Source organism: Crinia signifera, chromosome 1, assembly GCF_055691185.1.
Source record: "Crinia signifera chromosome 1, ASM5569118v1, whole genome shotgun sequence".
Lineage (NCBI taxonomy): Eukaryota > Metazoa > Chordata > Amphibia > Anura > Myobatrachidae > Crinia > Crinia signifera.
In genome coordinates this window covers 147,207,526-147,231,244 of record NC_139217.1, presented here as the reverse complement: position 1 = coordinate 147,231,244, position 23,719 = coordinate 147,207,526, and the positions used below count along the sequence as shown (strand labels likewise).

General features: G+C 45.1%; 1 protein-coding gene and 1 long non-coding RNA gene across 2 annotated transcripts in view; one reads left to right on the top strand and one right to left on the bottom strand.

Annotated features, from left to right (window-relative positions):
- LOC146059475 (uncharacterized) overlaps positions 1-12,624 on the bottom strand; it is a 105,292-nt gene extending 92,668 nt beyond the window's left edge. The window contains exon 1 of the mRNA XM_083171729.1: positions 12,420-12,624. The gene's annotated coding sequence lies outside the window, so the exon portion shown is untranslated. The remainder of the gene's footprint in view (positions 1-12,419) is intronic.
- Positions 12,625-12,758: 134 nt separating this feature from the next.
- LOC146061601 (uncharacterized) lies at positions 12,759-23,344 on the top strand. The gene is made up of 3 exons (XR_014471081.1): positions 12,759-12,928; positions 15,807-15,965; positions 22,839-23,344. It is a non-coding gene; the product is annotated as an uncharacterized LOC146061601 (long non-coding RNA).
- The last annotated feature ends 375 nt before the right edge of the window (positions 23,345-23,719 follow it).

The window sequence follows — 23,719 nt, the reverse complement described above, 5'->3', positions numbered from 1 at the left end:
TGATGGTGTGTCTAAAGCAGGGGTAGCCAAATCGGTCTTTAAGATCTTCCAACAATTTATGTTTTCCAAGCCACCTGTGGGGGGGATGTTGTAACATCCACTGCCATGTATCGCCGGGCATCGCATTATTAATAACCACATATGCTCTAACATATGCGGTGTGGCTTAATATAAGGGCGTGGTCTAGCAGGAAAACAAGTACCTTACATCTCACTTTTGCAACCTGCATGTTCAGTCATTGGTTACCGCAGGAATTGTCATTGTCCTCCCACTTTTAAATTGGCGGGCTGAAGGCCACACAGTGACATAAAAATATAAAGGCCCACACAGTGACCTAGTACGCCTCACAGATCAAGGCCAAACAATGACAGGCTACTTAAATCATTATACACTTTTTATCCGTGATGCCAATTACACATTACGCCGCACACTGTGGTGACAATTAAATATTACGCCGCACACCATGATGACTATTACACATTATGTCGCACCACGTGATGACAATTACACATTATGTTGCACACCATAATGCCCATTAGACCCCACACTGTGATGCCCATTACACCAACACTGTGATGGCAATTACACAATACTCCCTACACGAATGCCTATTACACATTATGCCCCACGCGCCGCTGCCGTACAACTGATACCGTTTACTAATATGCCCCCACAGTGCCAGATATGCCCCCACAGTGCCATACATATATGCCCCCACAGTGCCACACATCTGCCCCCACAGTGCCACACATATGCCCCAACAGTGCCACAAGCAGCACAACTCACTGTCTCTGGCCCTGGGTCTCCCCCTCCAGTCCCACGCCACTGCCATATGCCCCTACAGTGCCAAATATGCCCCAACATTGCCACATATATGCCCCCATAGTGCAAAATATGCCCCCACAGTGCCACAGATATGCCTTCAAAGTGCCACACATATGCCCCTACAGTTCCATATATGCCCCACACACTGCCAAATATGCCCCCACAGTGCCACATATATGCCCCCACAGTGCCACAGATATGTCCCTACAGTGCCACAGATATGCCCCTACAGTGCCACATATATGCCCCTACAGTGCCACACATATGTCCCTACAGTGCCACACATATGCCCCCAAAGTGCCACACATATGCCCCCAAAGTGCCAGAAGCAGCACAACTCACCCTCAAGTCCCCTGCCGCTGCCATCGCTGGTGGTGCTGCTGTTTCTTCTTCTTTCACTGTGTGTACCACTACCTGAGCCGTCAGCCATTCATACCTCGCGGGCTGGCTCCTGATTGGCTGCCAGCCCGCGAGGCGAGCTCTGATTGGCTGACAACCCAGTGACCGAGGGGAAGGAGAGACGGGCGATGCGCTCCACTCTCCTCCCCTCCCCAGGGAAATCTGCCTGGGGCTGTGCTGTGGCGGCCGGGGAGAGGGGGAAGGAAGCGCGGCAGGCGGCGGCAGCGTGTGCGTCGGCGTTGGGGGGAGCTGCCGGGCGCCCTGGCTGTTTACAGAGGCGGACAAGCCGTGCGGCGCCCCGGGCTGCTGCACGGCTTGTTCGCCTCTAGAAACGGCCCTGGCGGTGACACTGCGGAGGCGGGACAGAGCATACAGAAATGCGGTAAAACCCCAGATAACGGGGTTTTTACCGCATTTCTGTGTTAGAGAATCGCCCCCCTGTGTCTGTTAGGAATGAATGAACACATTTTAAATTTAACAGTTGGTAATAATTAGGGATGAGCGTGTTCGGATCCTAGAGATCTGAACTAGAGATGTGCATCGGCCATTTTTCGGGTTTTGGGTTCTGATTACCTTGAGGTTTTGGGTTCTAATGGGTTTTGGCAAAACACCTCCTAAGTGTTTGGATTTTTTGGGTTTTGGGTTCTGATTTTTTGTTAAAAAAGCATAAAAACTGCTAAAATCGCAAAATTTTGGTTTTTATTTTTTGCTCCTACGCTATATTAACCTCAATAACATTTATTTCCACTCATTTCCAGTCTATTCTGAACAGCTCACACCTTACAATATTGTTTTTAGGGCAAAAGGTTGCACCGAGGTAGCTGGATAACTATGATAAGCCACACAAGTGTGCGGCACAAACACTAGACTGATATGGCACACTTAGCATCCCCTCTAGGCTGATACTGCACACCTAGAATTACCCCTGGACTGATATGGCACAGGTAGCATCACCCCTGGACTGATACGGCACACTTAATAGCACCTCTTGACTGATACGGCACACAGCATCACCCCTGGACTGATATGGCACACAGCATCACCCCTGGACTGATACGGCACATTTAGCATCACCCCTGGACTGATACGGCACACTTAATAGCACCCCTGGACTGATACGGCACACAGCATCGCCCCTGGACTGATATGGCACACAGCATCACCCCTGGACTAATACAGCACACTTGGCAGCACCCCATGAATTATACAGAAGACTTGGCAGCAACCCATGAAATATATGACACATTTGGCTCACCCCAGGAATTATGCGTCACACATGCGGGCACCCCTGACCTGATACAGCACACATGGAATTATACGGCACAGATGGCGGCACCCCTGGACTGATACGGCACACATGGCGGCAGGCATGGAATTATACGGCAGACATGGCGACACTCCTGCAGTAAAAAAAAAGAAAAACTTTTATTCTTTTAATAAAAAAAAAAAAGAGCAGCACACCTGGAATAGTACGGCAGACTTTAGTAACACCACTTGAATTATACAGCACTCTTGGCTCACCCCTGGACTGATACAGCACATTTAACAGCCCTTGGAGTAAAAATAAATAAAAAAACACCTTTTTTTTCTTTTCATAAAAATAGGGCAGCACCCCTGGTCTGATACAGGACACATGCGGGCACCCCTGGACTGATACGGGACACTGGGCAGCACAGCTGGACTGATATGGCACACTTAACACCCCTTGCAGCTTAAGGGAAAAAAAACACCTTTTTTTATTAAAATAAAAAACAAAAAACTTTTTTTTTCAGAGAGGGGGAAGGAAGCGTGGCAGGCGGCGGCAGCGTGTGCGTCGGGGGGAGCTGCCGGGCGCCCTGGCTGTTTACAGAGGCGGACAAGCCGTGCGGCGCCCCGGGCTGCTGCACGGCTTGTTCGCCTCTAGAAACGGCCCTGTCGGTGACACTGCGGAGGCGGGACAGAGCATACAGAAATGCGGTAAAACCCCAGATAACGGGGTTTTTACCGCATTTCTGTGTTAGAGAATCGCCCCCCTGTGTCTGTTAGGAATGAATGAACACATTTGAAAATAAAACAGTTGGTAATAATTAGGGATGAGCGTGTTCGGATCCTAGAGATCTGAACTAGAGATGTGCATCGGCCATTTTTCGGGTTTTGGGTTCTGATTACCTTGAGGTTTTGGGTTCTAATGGGTTTTGGCAAAACACCTCCTAAGTGTTTGGATTTTTTGGGTTTTGGGTTCTGATTTTTTGTTAAAAAAGCATAAAAACTGCTAAAATCGCAGAATTTTGGTTTTTATTTTTTGCTCCTACGCTATATTAACCTCAATAACATTTATTTCCACTCATTTCCAGTCTATTCTGAACAGCTCAAACCTTACAATATTGTTTTTAGGGCAAAAGGTTGCACCGAGGTAGCTGGATAACTATGATAAGCCACACAAGTGTGCGGCACAAACACTAGACTGATATGACACACTTAGCATCCCCTCTAGGCTGATACTGCACACCTAGAATTACCCCTGGACTGATATGGCACAGGTAGCATCACCCTTGGACTGATACGGCACACTTAATAGCACCCCTTGACTGATACGGCACACAGCATCACCCCTGGACTGATATGGCACACAGCATCACCCCTGGACTGATACGGCACATTTAGCATCACCCCTGGACTGATACGGAACACTTAATTGCACCCCTGGACTGATACGGCACACAGCATCGCCCCTGGACTGATATGGCACACAGCATCACCCCTGGACTAATACAGCACACTTGGCAGCACCCCATGAATTATACAGAAGACTTGGCAGCAACCCATGAATTATATGACACATTTGGCTCACCCCAGGAATTATGCGTCACACATGCGGGCACCCCTGACCTGATACAGCACACATGGAATTATACGGCACAGATGGCGGCACCCCTAGACTGATACGGCACACATGGCGGCAGGCATGGAATTATACGGCAGACATGGCGACACTCCTGCAGTAAAAAAAAAGAAAAACTTTTATTCTTTTAATAAAAAAAAAAAAGAGCAGCACACCTGGAATAATACGGCAGACTTTAGTAACACCACTTGAATTATACGGCACTCTTGGCTCACCCCTGGACTGATACAGCACATTTAACAGCCCTTGGAGTAAAAATAAATAAAAAAACACCTTTTTTTTCTTTTCATAAAAATAGGGCAGCACCCCTGGTCTGATACAGGACACATGCGGGCACCCCTGGACTGATACGGGACACTGGGCAGCACAGCTGGACTGATATGGCACACTTAACACCCCTTGCAGCTTAAGGGAAAAAAACACCTTTTTTTATTGAAATAAAAAACAAAAAACTTTTTTTTTCAGAGAGCCCCCCTTAAATGTCCCCCACAGTAGTCCCATATAACAGCCCCCCTTTAGTAGTAGCCTTAGTAATGCCCCCTTAGTAGCTGTAACCTGAATAGTTTTCCACTTAGTAGTTCCCCTTTAGTAGATGTACAAAAGTTCCTGCACCATTAGTTCCCCCTTAGTAAATGTACCTTTAGATTCCTGACTTTTACAGTTGTCCCCCTTGAGCGGCCTACTCAGTTTATGCAGCCTCTATTTGATCCCCCATTAGTTGCACCTCCTTAGTATATCCCCCCACAGTGTTTTTTAGTCCCCCATAGGTTTATATTCTGTGCAGACAGCACGGCAACATCAGTGCTGTCTGACTTCTACATGCAGAATGAAAATGGCGCCGGAGCCTGACCTTTTATAGAGATCCGAATCCGACGCAGGATGATGACGTTTTGGCCTCGATTTGGACTCCTGAAAATGGCGGGACCCGGCGAACTCCTCAGATCTGTCCTCGGATAAGGTAAGTTCGTGGGGGTTCGGATCTCTAGGATCCGAACCCGCTCATCCCTAATCTGAACCGCCCTGAACTTACACGAACCAAGGTGTTTGTAAGGCCATCGCGTCCATCCCCCTGAAAATCCGAGTAAAAAAAACAGGACAAAACGTCATCAGCCTGCGTCGGATTCTCATGAGACCCGGAACTCTATATTAATCCCAGAATCCGGCACCATCTTTATTCTGTATGTGAAAGTCAGACAGCACGGATGTCTCTGTGCTGTCTGCAGAGGGGGGTGCTATGGAGGCTGCAGGGGGGGGGGGGGGGGGCACAAAGCTGCAGGTGGGCACAAAGAAATGGGGAAATAACAGACTGCCTACTGTAACTTGGACAGGTGGACGCTATGGGGGCTGCAGGGGGGCAAGGGGCTGTCTGAAAAAAAAAAGCTTTTTGGTTTTACTGCAGGGCTGCCCGATGCCTAATGTCCCATATTAATCTAGCTGTGCTGCCCAGTGTCCCGTATAATTCCAGAGGTGCCCACGTGTGTCCCGTATTAGTCCAGGCGTGCCCACATGTGTGCCGTATAATTCCAGGGGCGCCCACATATGTGCCATATGATTCCATGGGTGCCTGCATGCGTCCCGTATTAGTCCAGGGGTGCCCGCATGTGTGCCATATAATTCCAGGGGTGTTCGCATGTGTCCCGTATCAGTCCAGGGGTGCCTGCATGTGTGCCGTATAATTCCAAGGGTGCCCGCATGTGTCCAATATTAGTCCAGGGGTGCCAGCATGTGTGCCATATAATTCCAGGGGTGCCCGCATGTGTCCTGTATTAGACCAGGTGTGCCCGCATGTGTGCCATATAATCCAAGGAGTGCCCACATGTGTTCCGTATCAGTCCAGGGGTACCCACATGTGTGCTATATAATTTCAGGGGTGCCCGCATGTGTCCCTTATTACTTCAGGGGTTGACCGCATGTGTGCCATATAATTCTAGGTGTGCCTCTATGTGTCCCGTATTAGACCAGGGGAGCTGCCCTTTTTTAAAATTTGTTAAGTGTGCTGTATCAATCCAGGGGTGAGCCAAGTGTGCCGTTTAATTCATGAGGTGTTGCTAACTCTGCTGTATAATTCCAGGTGTGCTGCTCTTTTTTTTTACTAAAGAATAAAAGTTTATCTTTTTACTGAAGGAGTGTCGCCATCAGAGCCGGCGCTACCCACTCAGCAGCTCCTGCAAAGCAGGGAGGCGCCATGCTGAAAAGGCGCTGTCTCTCTCCCTGCTCTGCTAAATCTGCCTCAGCCCTCACTGTCACTGCCTCCTGCACGCTGCCCACAGCGCCTGTCTGACAGCGGGTGGGCGGCAGTATAAAGAGCTGCTCCCTGCACTGCGAGTGCACACAGCCTCCACGCCGTAGTGCCTGTCTGACAGCGGACGGCAGTATGGAGAGGCTGAGCAGCTCCCTGCCCCGCGAACACACTGTCCTCCTCCTGTGACCTGCCCCCTCTTCCCACGGACACTTGTGCTGAGGCATGTAGCACTGTCTGTGAAGGCCTGGATGACATGTCATGTCCGGATCTGCCCCTACCCATTGCTCCCTGAGCCTGTCAGCTGTCAATCAAATGACGAACAGGCAGCAGCGCCGCCCTTCCTTCCCTCTTCTCAGTGTGCTGTGCCCTTGCCAGTCCTCAACACTCCGCCTCTTCTATTTCCTCCTTCTCTTCCCTCCTTTCCCCCTCAGTCACGAGAGGGGTGTAATGGCGTCCTCCGCATCCTGCCTACACAGATATAAGAGTTAAAGACTGCACAAGAATTAAACAGCAAAAGAACAGTGAGTCTTTTATTATACAGGTTTATAACAAATTTTTTAATAATTGTAGATTTTTTTATATTAATTTAGACACTTTTTAAATAATGGGCTGGGTTATGTGCCTAAAGGTGGCCATACACGCTGCAATAGCAGTGTGCGATGCGATGTGCGCTCCTGCAGGCATCGCACAGTACAAAAATTATGTGCTGCATATACTTCTTGTACTGCTTTCGGATCGCATCGCACACACATTGAATGCATGTCGTGCGATGCGATCTAGCTCGTAACGTATGCAATTCTTGCAGCTTGTATGGGCACCTTTAGTGCCTGCAACATTTTGCGGACACATGCATACATGTACATGCACCCGAGACCCTCCATAGGATCGAATGTTGCATACGCTCCCACAATCGGGCTGCAGCTTGTAGCAATGGCAATGTGAAAGGGCGCAAAATTGATGGTTTGCAGGAGGGCGCCGGACACCCTAGCACCGGCCCTGGTCGCCATGTCTGCTGTATAATTCCATGTCTTCCATCATGTGTGCCGTACCAGTCCAGGGGTGCCGCCATCTGTGCCGTATAATTCCATGTGTGCTGTATCAGGTTAGGGGTGCCCACATGTGTGATGCAAAATTCCTGAGGTAAGCCAAGTCTGCCATATAATTCATGGGGTGCTGCCAAGTCTGCCATATAATTCATGGGGTACTGCCAAGTCTGTTGTATAATTCATGGGGTGCTGCTAAGTGTGTCGTATCAGTCCAGGGTGCATGCCTGTGTGCTGTATAACTCCATGGGTGCCCCCATGTGTCCGGTATCAGTCCATGGGTGCCCCCATGTGTGCTGTATCAGTCCAGGGGTTCCGCCATCTGTGCTGTATAATACCAAGTGTGCCACCATGTGTGCTGTATCAGGTCAGGGGTGCCACCATCTATGCTGTATAATTCCTGGGGTATGCCAAATCTGCCATATAATTCATGGGGGGCTGCCAAGTGTGCCATATCAGTCCAGGGGTGATGCTAAGTGTGCCATATCAGTCCAGGGGTGATGCTAAGTGTGCCGTATCAGTCCAGGGGTGATGCTAAGTGTGCCGTATCAGTCCAGGGCAGGGCCATTTTAACAATCTAGTGGGCCCCTGGGCAAAATAATTTTTAGGGCCCCCCTCTCCTCCTCCTCCTCCTCAAAACCCCCCTCCACCCACCGATGTGCAGCAGCAGCAGAGGGCTGGTAGCTTGAAGTAGCGATCTGGGCAGTGTGTGGCGGGGATCCGGGCAGCAGTTGTCAGCGGCATCTGTCCAGTCAGAGGCAGCAGCGACTCATCGGTGGCGGCGGTGATCCAGGCAGCGGGGGGGCTGGGAGCTTGATGTAGCGGTGTGTGGTGGGGATCCGGGCAGCAGCTGTCAGCGTTGTCCATCCAGGCAGCTCGCTCAGAACTTGATGTACTGTAGCGCTATTTGCTGCCGGGCGGGAAATGCTGCAGATTTTGAAATGACTGGCCAGATACTGATTGGCTGAGCGTCCGGCCAATCAGCGTTCGGCCAGACTTTTCAAAATCAGTAGTGCTTCCCGCCCGGCGGCAAATAGCGCTAAATCAAGGTCTGAGTCGCCGCTGCCTGGAAGGACAATGCTGACAGCTGCTGCCCGGATGATCCCCGACACATGCCGCCCAGATTGCTACATCAAGCCCCCCGCTGCCCGGATCACTGCCGACCCCGCTGACAGCTGCTGCCTGGATCCCTGCCACACGCCGGCTGGATCCCTACATCAAGATCCCAGCACCCCGCTGCCTGGATCACCACCGCCACCGCTGAGTCCCCGCTGACAGCCGCTGACCGCATCCCCGCCGCCCACCGCCATTCCCCAGGGCAGTGCCGTCTTCCCCATTGGGCTGGGCCCCTACAATCCTTGGGCCCCTGAGCAACTGCCCATTCAGCCCAATGGGAAAGACGGCCCTGGTCCAGGGGTGATTCTAAGTGTGTCGTATCAGTCCAGGGGTGGTGCTAAGTGTGCTGTATCAGTCCAGGGGTTAGTCAAGTCTGCAAAATAATTCCTGGGGTGAGCCAAGTCTGCTGTATACAATAGAAAGAATATAGGGGAGCGCCCCTCAAGTGGGTCAAATTGCAGTAAAGATATGTACCCTACCATACATTCATATGGGGGGTGGAAAATCCATGTCCCTTTAAATGGTCTGAATAGATGAATCCGATCTCACCTCCGTGCTCCGGGACCATGAAATTAAAATAAATTTGTTCTTGTATCAGTCTCTAAACCTCTAATATTGGGATTGTGGGTTGGGACTGGGATTATAGAGGTCTTCTTTATAACCCTGGGTGTCTTCTATGGTTCTTCTAAGGGTCACCACGTGCACTTCATATAAATTTACACTCACATGTATGCTTACATGCGTAAAGTAGTGGACATTCACATCAATGTGGACATTCACATCATTAAACGGATTAATAAGTCACCTCCGATCCTACCAGACTCCAGAAATGCTTACATGTATGCTTACTTTTAGTCAGCGTGAATCCTCTCATAATGGTATCGTTAATCTCCAAAGAATCCGTTTATCCAGTGATAAGTGTAAAAAGTTTTTTTATTTTTAACAAATGTTAAAGAAAAAATCACAGTACAATATAAAAGTCTCCTTATAACCCTTACTCTTCCCTGGGAGGAAAAAAGATGGAAATCCGGGATAGCTCACCGTTCAAAGCAGGGACAATTGGGGAGACAATATAAAAAATGGCAGGAAGGCACCTCACCAACGCGTTTCGACCTGATGGTCTTTTTCAAGGTGGTTCTTGAAAAAGACCATCAGGGTTATAAAGAAGACCTCTATATTACACAATCCAAATATTAGAGGTTTCGGTTAACCAAGAGACTGATACAAGATCAAATTTCGTTTCATTTCATGGTCCCAGAGCACGGAGGTGAGATAGGATTCATCTATTCAGACCATTTAAAGGGACATGGACTTTCCACCCCCCATATGAATGTATGGTAGGGTACATATCTTTACAGCATTTTGACCCACTTGTTGGGCGCTCCACTATATTCTTTCTATTGTATATTTCCTTGTAACCAGGCCGATAATACCTGGTCATAGTGTATAGAGCTGATCCTATTTTTGCGCTGAAATAGTATACTGTGGTGTATAAAGTCTGCTGTATAATTCATGGAGTGCGGCCAAATGTGCTGTATTAGTCCAGGGTTGATGCTGGGCCTCCTAGCTTATGATAGTTTTTGGGGTGCCACACCCTGCACCTAGATATAGCACTAGGGACCCCCAATATACAGAGAAGCCTTGAAGCGGCTTGGGGGCATGTCATACACCTGCGCAGGTATATGTAACCAATATCTCTGAATTCTATTATCATGTAGTGTTCAAGATTGGTTGCTAAAACTATTCAGTGTGCCGGGGGAACCAATGTCTTGTTACTTACTAAGTATTAACCCCTCCCTTGCATGCACCTGAAAAGTTTTACTGAACTAATTTGAGCATCTACCACTATCTGTATGGTTGATGCTAAGTGTGCCATATCAGTCCAGGGGTGATACTAAGTGTGCCATATCAGTCCATGGGTGCTATTAAGTGTGCCGTATTAGTCCAGTGTTTGTGCTGCCCGCTTGTGTCGCTTATTTATTTATTATTATTTATTTATTAACAGTTTCTTAGCACACACATATTCCGCAGCGCTTTACAGAGTATAGTTGAACATTCACATCAGTCCCTGCCCCAGTGGAGCTTACAATCTATATTCCTTACAACATGTACACGCACACACAGACATTTTAGGGATAGTTCCCGGAGTAAACCCACGCAAGTACGGAGAGAATATACAAACTCTGCATAGTCATCCAGCCGGGGCCGGACTGGCCATCTGGCCCGCCAGAAGAACAAATGGCCAGGTGGGCCGAATTTGAATTGTGGGTGGAGCTTCAATGTGGGTGGAGTATCAATTGATATGTAAAAATAGGGACAGTGTGCGCCAGAGGCAAGAATTTAGGGCATGGCCACATAATAGTACCAATTCACATTACACCACACAGTAGTGACCCTTGTGCCACACATTCTAATGCCCATTAGACAATGTGCTACACACCATGATGCCTGTTAAATGATGCCCATTACACATTATGCCACATTAGTGCTGCTTACCTACATGCTCATTGCTAGGGGGTTCTTGCTCGATGCCAGGGATTACATGTTCGATGCCAGGGGCTTCCTGCTTGATGCCAGGAGCTTCATGCTTGTTGCCAAGGGGGATTACATGCTCGTTGCCACAGGGGAGTTAAATGCTTTTTGAAATAGGGGAGTTAAATTCTCTTTGCTAGGGGGGAGTTAAATGCTTGTTGCCAAGGGGAAGTTTAATGCTTGTTGCCAAGGAGGATTACATGCTCATTGCCATGGGGAGTGAAATGCTTGTTGCCAAGTGAATTGCTGCCACTCGCTGTAACAGGACAGCCGCCAGCCAGGCACAATTGAAAGCCGGGCAGAGAGCGGTGGGCTCTCAGTTGTATTCAGACTCAGAGCAGGTCCACTCCTATTTTGAAATCTCACGCTGGCTCACGAGCAAATCGGAACTCGCGGCTCAGCAGTCAATCAGGCCCGGCAGTGGTGGCTCCTGATTGGCTGCTGGAGGGGGATAGGGTGGTATCTTCAAAAGGCACCAAATTCTGTGGTTTTCTGCCATCCTGATATTTTTTTTGTGTTACCAACTGGTGTAGCTATGTGTATGAACCCTGTACTTGTCCTCTATTGTATTCAACTGTAAGAAAAGCCCCGTACACATGGGGTGATACTAGCCCAAATCGCAGGGGATATGGTCGCTAATCAAACATACAGTATACCCATTTGTACGGGGCGACTGTCGCCGGGAGCGCGCTCCAACAACCAGCCCTGGGTTGGACGCTGGTCGGAAGAGCATCTTCTTGCAATCAGCTGTTTCCCCTGCCAGAGAGTCTCATTTTTTATCAGCGACTATCTCTGGAAAATGAGATACTGAGCAATATATTGCTCAGAAATATATTGCTTAGTGTGTATGAGCTTTGTATTTGCTTATTTGTTTACTTACGTATTTGGGTGCTGAGGATCGCTTGTGGCGCCATATAAGTAAAGGATAATAATATAATTGCAGAGTTGATTATATATGTTATATTTTAATAATTGCAGAGTTGACTATAATTATGTTATATTGTATATAATATATGTTGTATATTTTTTAGCCACTAGAGGGTAACAGTTCTAAAGAAATAAGTACCAATGCCAGTACAGTATTTTACCTTACTAGAAGTCAGATGCATAAGAGGTGCTCAATATTGCAAGATCATTTTTCAAATTAATGTGATCATTATGTGCTTACTAAAAGCTCCTTGGAACTAAAATAGATTAAATACTTACATGTACACATTTTCTTTTCTTTAGTACCAATTTAATTCTTAGGCGAATATGTTTTAAACCTCAGGGAGTAATGGAGAAGTTGCCCAAAGCAATTATTCAGCTTGTACTGTAACTGTCATTTATCTATATATATACTGTTCATTCATACAGACAGTGTAATGGTTACCATTACTACCTTACTGTGCTGGGTTCCAGTGGCGGAACTGCCAGAGGCAATGGAGTCATCTGCCGCCGGGCGTCTGCTCCAGAGGGGGCACATTGCCTCTGGCTCCGCTGTGCACACACCCCACACAGAGTGCCCTTTCCTCCCTCCCGGAGAAGAGGAGCAGGAGGGACCGATCTGCCGCGTCGGCTATTAACTCTGATGCGGGGAGGGGGGGTCGGGGCAGCACACAGTACTCTGCAGTGCACTACTGGGAAAAACATCCCAGGAGACACTGCAGTGGGGTCAGAGGAGCATGTGCTGAGCTCTGATTGGAGGAGAGCACAGCACATGCTGCTCTGTGCTCTGGGGATGATCAGCAGCAGCAGGAGACTGCCCAGCCCACGGCACACATACAACTTCCAATGCAGCTTCCAGCAGCCAGGCTAGCACCCAGGCACAGGAGCCCCGCACACTACTGTTAGCAGCTACCACCAGCCAGGAGATCCTCCCCTATCACTTCCCCGGCCTATGGCTCACAGGTCAGATTACACAATAACAGAGCTTATAAAATGCAGGGTAGGAGCAGGGAGTGGGTTACAGCCTGAAACAGATAACCTGCTACCCTTCTGCAGCCTTAGCCTAACCTAGCCCCTAACCTTTCCCCTCCTGCAGTCTCACCCTAACCTCCCTTCCACAGCCTTACCCTATTCTCTCTTCCAACACCCCCATCCTGCAGCCTTACCCTATCCTCTCCCCTCCTGCAGCCTTAAGGGCATACACATGGGGAGATTTCAGACCCTTTTCTAAGGGATCTGACTAGATCCCTTAGAAAAGGAGCACAGATTGCTCCATGTGTTTGCCCTGCAGCGATGGCAATGCTTGGTCCTGCGTGTCGCTATCGCCCGAAAGGAAAGCCAGTGCTTGCACTATCTTACCTAGATCGTGTGGGGCTTTCCTATAAAAACAATAAGCAAAACCCCTGCTCTGCACGTATAATTTTTTATACCAAAGCCGCTGCCTCACTGCTCGCTCTATCTATCTACAGGACAGGGGGCATCAAAATGTATCTTGCCTCCGGGCGATTGGGACAAACTTACGCCACTGCTGGGTTCGATTCCCACCATGGCCCTAACTGTGCAGAGTTTGTATATTCTCTCCGTATTTGCATGGGTGTACCCCGGGTACTCCAGTTCCCTCTGAAAATCTAAAAACATACTGGTAGGTTAATTGGCTCACAACAAAATTAACCCTAGAATGAATGTGTGTGTGTGTACATGTGGTAGAGAACATAGATTGTAAGCTCCACTGGGGCAGGGACGGATGTGACTGTTCAACTATACTCTATAAAGCGCTGCGTAATATGTGTGCGCTATATAAATAACTGGCAATAAATAAATAATCATGGAGCAATGCAGATAAGTGAGGGTGTGACCACTGGTGCAATTAGTGGCTTGTATTCAGGAGAAGACATAGCACCGAAACAGCCCTGGTATATGTGATGAATGATTTTCTAATGGCAACAGACAAGATGGCTGTTCAGTCATAATACAGCCTACACACATGCTGATATTAATGCATTTTCTAAGAAACTTTGCTTATTTTGGCAAAGTCGCTTAGAAAATGCCCCATACATCGGTGTGTGTATAGGGGATATAGTGACAGCAATGCGCGTCACCGCACTCGCTGTCAGAGATTGATGGTCAATGTCCATCAATCACACTGATCGCCAGTGTTCTCCACTCTGCCTGCATCCCCCACTGTCACTGTCCCCACGTCACCCCGTCACTGTCCCGGTGTCCCCCACTGTCGCTGTCCCTGTGTCCCCCTCTGTCACTGTACCCATGTCAACCGCTGTCACTGTCCCCATGTCCACCGCTGTCACTGTCCCCACCTCCCCCTCTGTCACTGTCCTCAAAAGCAAAGAAAAGGGGAGGGTGAAACCGCGCTTTAACTAAGATATGCAACAGGTGTAGGTAAAAATATACAAATATTTATTATTATAAATTAATGAATATAGTGTAAAATAGCGGGATTACATATCCCATAAAAACATGGATACCATATGCGTAATGCGTGAGATAATAGTCACCCACAATATACTGCACAGTCCTGAGTCCATTCCTAGATTGCCTCTGTAGTATTGTCCCAGTTCACTTGATTAGGAGAGTGGTTATCTCCACTCCAGGGAGCTCCTTGTTGTTGGATAAGTGCTCTACCTGGGATTAGGTGGTGGGGACCAGGGAGCGCCGGATGTTGTTTGGTGCTCTACCTGGTATTGGATGTTGTTGCCCCAAATTGCAAGCTGATGGTAGTGGGGACCAGGGAGCGCCGGATGTTGTTTGGTGCTCTACCTGGTATTGGATGTTGTTGCCCCAAATTGCAAGTTGATGGGATGAATTTCCGAGGCTGGTTCGGTCACAGGATTAAAGTGGTATCTGCAGGTGGGCTGTGGGTGTCCTTAGGTCTCATTCACCGACGCGTTTCGCTGTGTAAGCTTTATCGGCGCCTTTGCTGTGATGAGTGACAGGTGCCGGGACTGGCGCATGCACAGTACACACGTGTACCACGCATGCAGCCAACTTCTATGGACTGCTTGGGCAACAGCCCATAGAAGCAATCTTGGTCCCGGCACCTGTACAATGTAAGTTACAGGCACCGGGACCAGCGCGTGCACAGTACCTGTATAGGTACTCCGCATGCGCATCTGCCATTTTTTTGCACGGCAGCCCGCACAAAGGTGTCCCGGAGGGAGGGAACACCTTCCAATGGAACTGCCTTTGTGACTGGCATGTCGGACTTCCAATTGGAAGTCAATCCCAGTCACAGTGAAGCCAGTGCAGTATTGCAGACTGCATCTAGCTTCACTACAGTGGCAGATTCTACCTGGGGGGCTGCCACTGTAAAAACCGCCACTGCTTTTAATGTATTTGGCCATAGCCAAATTGGCTCCAAGTATTTCAAGGGGAAATCACAAAGTCAAAATCTTCCATAGCCAGAATTGCACTGTGTGTATGCCCCTTTAGTCTTTTTGTTTTTAGCCTTAACAGGAAGCTCATTTATATCATACAGCAGTGGTTCCCATACTTTTTAAAATCAAGGCATGGTAGAGTGTCAATGGTTATTTCGTTAATTCGCTGAAAGGGTGTGCTATAAATGTTCAATAAGCTTATACATTGTAATAATGTCCAAAAACCTGCACATACATGGTTAATATGCTTTCTCAATATTCGTTTTTATTGAAAAAATGCCTAGTGCGTCATTTTAATTATCTGTTGTCTCATTTGAAGCATTAGAACGCACTCCAGAGCCCTCTGAAGTGAAGTGGGTAATTTATTTTTCACTAACCATGTATACATTTTTTTTTTATTATTCAATACTTTTTATTAACAGTTTGCTTTTCTTTTTACATACAAACAGATATACAATTGACAAAAAGACACACATTAACATGTATGACTATAAGAAAAACAGAAGAAAACAAAGTCCTTATGATATTATGTATAGATGTCCATGGGTTACCTGCTCATACAGTAACTATCTATAAAAAAATGAGTCCCTTTCAGGCAGTGCCAGAAGGTAAGGAACACTAAAGCTCTTTCCAGTTTATAGTCCTCGTAAAAAGTGAGCAACTGACTCATTTTTGTTTGTTCTGCTGATATGGATGTAGATAACTATTGAGGACATAATAATGTGTCATGTGTAGTTTATGTATAAAGTTTTACAGGCTGTGGAGTCTATGTACTAAGCACTGGAGAGAGATAAAGCATACTTTCCTACTCTCCTGGAAGTTTGGAGAGGATCCTGATTTTTTTTTTCGTGGAGGCCCCTGCAACCACATAAAAGCAGACTTATCTTCCGCATCCTAGTGAAGCAGGCGGGACCGAGAGATACATATGAGCAAACAGTATGCTTTTTTTTTTTCATAAATCTTTTTTATTATACGTAAAGATTCACATTCAAATAGGCAAAAAAATACAAAAACACACTGATGTATTGTAGGTCATAAACCTAACAATAATTCCCTAAGATACATTAATACATAAATAAAGATAAATTGCATATGGAAACATGACATATAAAGTAATTTCCATGTGTGCAGGGCATGGCGAGATAGCTTCATGGTCCTCCTCAGTAGCGCACGCAGGGGGGGTTTCTGAGTACCCAGAAACCCCCCCCAGGAGTCTAAGGGCACTAGGCTGAAAGCTGAGGTTCCCCTCTTTCCAAGGATAAAAGAATTTTGAAAATCGGCCCTTGGGAACCAGAGATATCTGACTTCAAAGTAGTGGTCCCCATCAAAGCCTGTTAATTGCTCTTCCCAGTCAGATATGTATATATATATATATATATATATATAAAAGAAGTAGATAAAGATAGCGGCGACTAATTGCTGAGCTGGATATAGTAAAAAATATTTATTTTAGATGACAATATAAGACAAAAAAAGTACGTATAAAAAGGAGGACTATTTTTAAGATATAAAGATAAAAAATACAAGAATACAAGGAAAAACTGGAGTAGAATAAAAACACAATCTTCCTAAAATCAAATAAAAAGATATAAAGGAGATTTGCTTAACTTAAAAAGGATGGAGATCAGAGGTTGCCCAACGCGTTTCGTCGATGTGACTTCATCAAGGGGTAACAGGCAACTGAGACCAGACCGGTATTTATACCTGTATGTCTGTCTCCTGGCTATATGACATCACTTCCTGTGATAAATTGGTATGCAGGGCTATAAGGCTATTTAAACAGTTATTTTCTTTATCAAAGTGCTGTTAGTATTACTGGCTACATGTAATCAGACAATCGCTTGGTTCAGAAAGAACAGATAATAAATATAAACATTTATATAAGTCCTAAAAGCATATAAAACGGTAATTCGCGGCACTTCCGCCACGTTTCCGGCATCCAGGCAGTCCTACTGCGCATGTCCAAGTTTGTATAAGGCTCGTTTTGACCTTCTTTGCGCATTGCGCATGCGCCGACCGTCAGACGACCAGATAGAGTCCTAGGCATTCTCAGGATGGAGTGTCCGTTTCACTGGGTGCCGGCGGCCATTTTCTAGTGGATCTTAGTAGCTTGTTGGAAAGATTGATTTTGTACGGCGGCCATCTTGGTGGAGGTTGAATTCCGCGATATATAAAAGCAGATAAAGGGGGACATCGTAAATATATAAAACATACTTTCGTATCTGTGTATTCAGCGCTTATATGGTACACTTAATGGGGGATGTTTCAAACGTTGGTGTTCTGAATAAAGTGCTAAAATGCTTTACATTGATAATACAGTACATTGCGGCGGCCATCTTTGTTGAGGCATTTAATCAGAGATATATTTTACTTCTATGTGAAAAAGGGGACCGTGAATAATAAAAATCTATAATTCAGTAGAATTGCACATATTAGTGCCTATGAACACAACTAGTGAGGATGCTCCAAATTAGATGGATATTTTAGATAAAGGTCTGCATATTTTAATGCAGTGAGATTATTCTAGGTGTTTATGCATGAATAACAGGATTTTTCGGTGTATTTTGGAAAGAAAAAAGAAGGTGATATTCAAGAAGCGTGAGGACTAGACAATAATATTTATTTAGTATGTGCATATATACATGTGTTTTCTAACTGTGGTATATATAAATGGATAGTGATTATACGTGAAGATAGGTTTATGAGAGTTGGTGATACTTAATAGGTGAGAATAGTTAATAGTGTGGGTTTAGAAAAGGATAATTGGTGATTTTATTAGGACAGCTGATATATTAACATGTTAATATATCAGCTGTCCTAATAAAATCACCAATTATCCTTTTCTAAACCCACACTATTAACTATTCTCACCTATTAAGTATCACCAACTCTCATAAACCTATCTTCACGTATAATCACTATCCATTTATATATACCACAGTTAGAAAACACATGTATATATGCACATACTAAATAAATATTATTGTCTAGTCCTCACGCTTCTTGAATATCACCTTCTTTTTTCTTTCCAAAATACACCGAAAAATCCTGTTATTCATGCATAAACACCTAGAATAATCTCACTGCATTAAAATATGCAGACCTTTATCTAAAATATCCATCTAATTTGGAGCATCCTCACTAGTTGTGTTCATAGGCACTAATATGTGCAATTCTACTGAATTATAGATTTTTATTATTCACGGTCCCCTTTTTCACATAGAAGTAAAATATATCTCTGATTAAATGCCTCAACAAAGATGGCCGCCGCAATGTACTGTATTATCAATGTAAAGCATTTTAGCACTTTATTCAGAACACCAACGTTTGAAACATCCCCCATTAAGTGTACCATATAAGCGCTGAATACACAGATACGAAAGTATGTTTTATATATTTACGATGTCCCCCTTTATCTGCTTTTATATATCGCGGAATTCAACCTCCACCAAGATGGCCGCCGTACAAAATCAATCTTTCCAACAAGCTACTAAGATCCACTAGAAAATGGCCGCCGGCACCCAGTGAAACGGACACTCCATCCTGAGAATGCCTAGGACTCTATCTGGTCGTCTGACGGTCGGCGCATGCGCAATGCGCAAAGAAGGTCAAAACGAGCCTTATACAAACTTGGACATGCGCAGTAGGACTGCCTTAATGCCGGAAACGTGGCGGAAGTGCCGCGAATTACCGTTTTATATGCTTTTAGGACTTATATAAATGTTTATATTTATTATCTGTTCTTTCTGAACCAAGCGATTGTCTGATTACATGTAGCCAGTAATACTAACAGCACTTTGATAAAGAAAATAACTGTTTAAATAGCCTTATAGCCCTGCATACCAATTTATCACAGGAAGTGATGTCATATAGCCAGGAGACAGACATACAGGTATAAATACCGATCTGGTCTCAGTTGCCTGTTACCCCTTGATGAAGTCACATCGACGAAACGCGTTGGGAAACCTCTGATCTCCATCCTTTTTAAGTTAAGCAAATCTCCTTTATATCTTTTTATTTGATTTTAGGAAGATTGTGTTTTTATTCTACTCCAGTTTTTCCTTGTATTCTTGTATTTTTTATCTTTATATCTTAAAAATAGTCCTCCTTTTTATACGTACTTTTTTTGTCTTATATTGTCATCTAAAATAAATATTTTTTACTATATCCAGCTCAGCAATTAGTCGCCGCTATCTTTATCTACTTCTTTTATACCTTTTAAAGTGTTCTACCGACACTAATTCTTAAAGAATTGGCAGACACCCTCTATAATATAAGGGAAAATTGCTGGTGATATTATTATTTTTCTTGAGGAGCACTAGTGGCGCCGCTCATCCAAAATACATATATATATATATATATATATATATATATATATATATATATATATATATATATATATATATATATATATATATATATATATATATATATATATATATATATATGTATGTGTGTATATGTATATATGTGTGTGTGTGTGTGTAAATATATATATTTTTTATTATTATTATTATTTATATACATTTGGTCTATCTATAATATTTTAACTGACCCGGCATATACTGGGTCACCTAAGTGTCTATCTCCGTGCTTTGCTCCGCCCCTCTGGAAACCCCCTTCTGAAAATCCTGCGTTTGCCACTGCTCCTAGAGTATTGTTGCTGTTTCCCCTGTGAAGAAGCCTCTACCTAGTCCATCAGGAATATATAATATAATCTCTCCAAAAACAATTTCATAGCTGGGGGCTGTGGCTGTATCCACATCTGCAGAATAGTTTTCTTTGTGGCAGCTGATATAGCCAACATCTTTTTCTTTACCACTCCTGCCCATGATTGCCCTATCATAGGCTGTGTACACACGGGGGCGATTATGTCTAATATCGCGGGCAATATGGTCGCTGAGCGACCATATTGCCCTCGATGGGAGTGTGCACCGGCGATATATCGCCGGGTGCGCGCTCACGTTTTTACCCCTGTAGTGATCGTTGGTCGCAGGAACATGCGCCTGCGACCAGCTGATTTCCACTGCCAGGCTCCCCCAGCAGTTTCTTTTTCATCAGCAACCATCTCTGGTCGCTGATGCAAATGGGACACTGAGCGATATATCACTCAGCGATATATCCCCCCCGTGTGTACGGGGCTATAGGGTTTTATACTGAGAATTGCCCATTCTGCCGTTATTTGGAAATCACTCTGTATATAGGTTTTAATAAATCGTTCTACACTCTTCCAAAAGCGAGAAACCTCTGGGCAACCCCAAATTGGGGGACTGAACAAAGAAGGAAGCAGTTGGATTCGGGACAGTAGCGCTACTTAAGGGCTCACCAGCTTAAAGGTATCACAGCGGTGGTGCACTGCAGGAGGGAAGCGATGCCAGCCCCCTGCAACATTTTATTTATTTATTTATTAACAGTTTCTTATATAGCGCAGCATATTCCGTTGCGCTTTACAATAGCAGACAGTGAAACAAAACAGGGTATTTACAGACAGTCAAAATGTAGGAGGGCCCTGCTCGCAAGCTTACAATCTATAGGGAAATAGGCATTGATACATAAGGATAGATACTGTATTCTTTATTGCATCGATTCCACCAGAACGCAAGGTTCTATGACTGGTTCTGGAATTTGATAAGCTTGCCTGAAGAGATGAGTCTTCAGGGAACGCTTATAGGTTTGGAGACTGGAGGAGAGTCTTATTGTGCTTGGGAGGGCATTCCACAGAGTGGGTGCAGCCCGAAGAAAGTCCTGCAGTCGGGAATGGGAGCGGGTAATGAGTGTGGATGAGAGACGCAGACATCCAGCTGGTTCTTTCACCATCCCCCACTGTACTGGACTACCAATACACAATCTTCCCCACTCTCCCCATTATTGCAGGACATTCCTTCAACCTATATTGCAGTTACCTGTATACTCTGCATACAGGGTTACACTGGTACACATATAGGTTCATTGGGCACCGTATATATTTTGATATATCGTCACAGCACTGTGTATTTTTTCACTTAAAATAAATTACCTTTTACCATTACATATTTCCATTTCCATAGTTTTTTCATCTGTATTACATGACATACATCAAAATAGAAAAGTGCACAGTGGAATTTACCCTTATGTACTTTACCTAGGAGAGTGGACATCTCCACCACCAGTGGTAAGCACCCCGGCACAGTGAATTGAGCGCAGGCACCTGCCCAAAAACAAAAAATCCATTTAAGTTATTATTACCAAAGAGAACAGCTGGAATCGTGCCAAGCAACAACGGGTGTGTTACTCCTACCCCTACCAACTCAGGGATAACCTTATATCGACTGGCCATGCCCTATCTGAACAGAATTCTATTACACCAATAACTTTATCCCAGATCTGCCCTGGGTGATGGTCTATTTCCGATGTAATCAGATATTCTTCGCATACCCATACAGTATATATTCAAATAAATATCATACAATACAACGAGTGTATAGATCATTCTCCGTCACCATTGCCATTGTACAACCCTTAACCAATTTTAATCTTATGCATTCTTTGGTTAGTAATACATCTAAAGAGTGAGCTGCTGGAAAACACAGTAGCTAATAACTGACATTTGAAGCAGTAGAACGCGCTCCAGAGCCCTCTGAAGTGAAGTGGGTAACTTATTTTTCACTAACCCTGTATACATTATTTTGGATCATGATATAATGTATAGATGTCCATGGGTTACCTGCCCATACAGTAACTATCTATAAAAAAAGGAGTCCCTTTCAGGCAGTGCCAGAAGGTAAGGAACACTAAAGCTCTTTCCAGTTTATAGTCCTTGTAAAAAGTGAGCAACTGACTCATTTTTATTTGTTCTGCTGATATGGATGTAGATAACCTATTGAGGACATAATAATGTGTCATGTGTAGTTTATGTATAAAGTTTTACAGGCTGTGGAGTCTATGTACTAAGCATTGGAGAGAGATAAAGCATATTTTTCCTACTCTCCTGGAAGTTGCGAGAGGATCCTGATTTTTCACGGAGGCCCCTGCAACCACATAAAAGCAGACTTACCTCCAGCACCCTAGTGAAGCAGGCGGGACCGAAAGACACATATGACCAATCAATATGCTGATTTTTATTGAGTACACAAAGTACTTTATGTGCAATAGCTTTTGTAAGTTTGGGATCAGACCTCCATTGTTACACTAAAGGTTACTTCAGGTGGCTTTCAAACATACGCACAATAGTTTCACGTGTCAAGATGGTTTTAGATTTCTTCTTTTATAGAATAAATGAAAAAGGGCCTATTTTTATACTGTAGCACGGTGTTTAATGGCGCTGTTACCAAAAATAAATTGTAATTGGAATAAATAATGCTGTCCTAATCGGCTATAGAAAGGCTTTAGATCTTTTTGTGTCCTTTGCTAGGTAGAAATATGGTTTGTCTGGTTATACTCGTAGGGTGGGGGGGGGCACAAGTTTTTTTTAATGATTGATTTTTTCTATTTTGTACACACAGCGAAGCATCACATAGATCTGACTGTTCCCTGTGATGCTTTAGGGTCATCCATATTTGGCTGCCGGGAAACTCAGCATCCACATATTACTGAAGATGCTTCTGAAGAAGGACATTTGTTGCCTGAAAGCAGGCTAAAGCTTACCGCCACCACCAAACGGACTCGGGAGGATGCTGAGGACGGGGAACACCTTGTGAGCTGACCTGACAGGCTGCCTATAGGTGAATAATTTCCATCCCTGTGTTTCTGGAGCCCATTGTCTACATGGGATATATGCTTTTATTACATTTTATAATGTGAGTGCTTCCAATAAATTGTTTGCCTCTTATTCAAAAATGTTATTTGCACTATATTTGGTTTTACCAAGCCCCTTCTAGGAATCAACTATTAATAAGGATAAGAAAAACCAGCATTTTTTGATATGCGCATCAAAAACATTGACTGTATTCAGGACATACTTGCCTACCTGACCCTCTCAACAAGGGAGAAAATGCTCTGTTCCTGGACTTCCCTGGTAACGTATGATTGCCATCACTTGTGGCGAGCTAGTTAATTCATAAGAAAGACATTTTACCACAGGTGATGGCGATCATACATTACCAGTTAAGTCCAGGAAACATAGCATTTTCTCCCTCATGGAGAGGGTCAGGTAGGCAAGTATGATCCAGGACCATCCTTACCATGTCTTGCTACTGGGAAGTAAGGGTCCTGTATGCCTAGGTGCCAAGCAGGCATGAGTAAACTTGCACCATGGCAAGTAAAAGGGTGCAGGTTTCTTGATAAGAAAACTGGACATTGCACCCTTACCTGGTCTTGCCAGGTGCAGATGCAGCAGACTCCACAACACTCTCTAGCACCTCCTCCTCCTCCACACACTGACTTT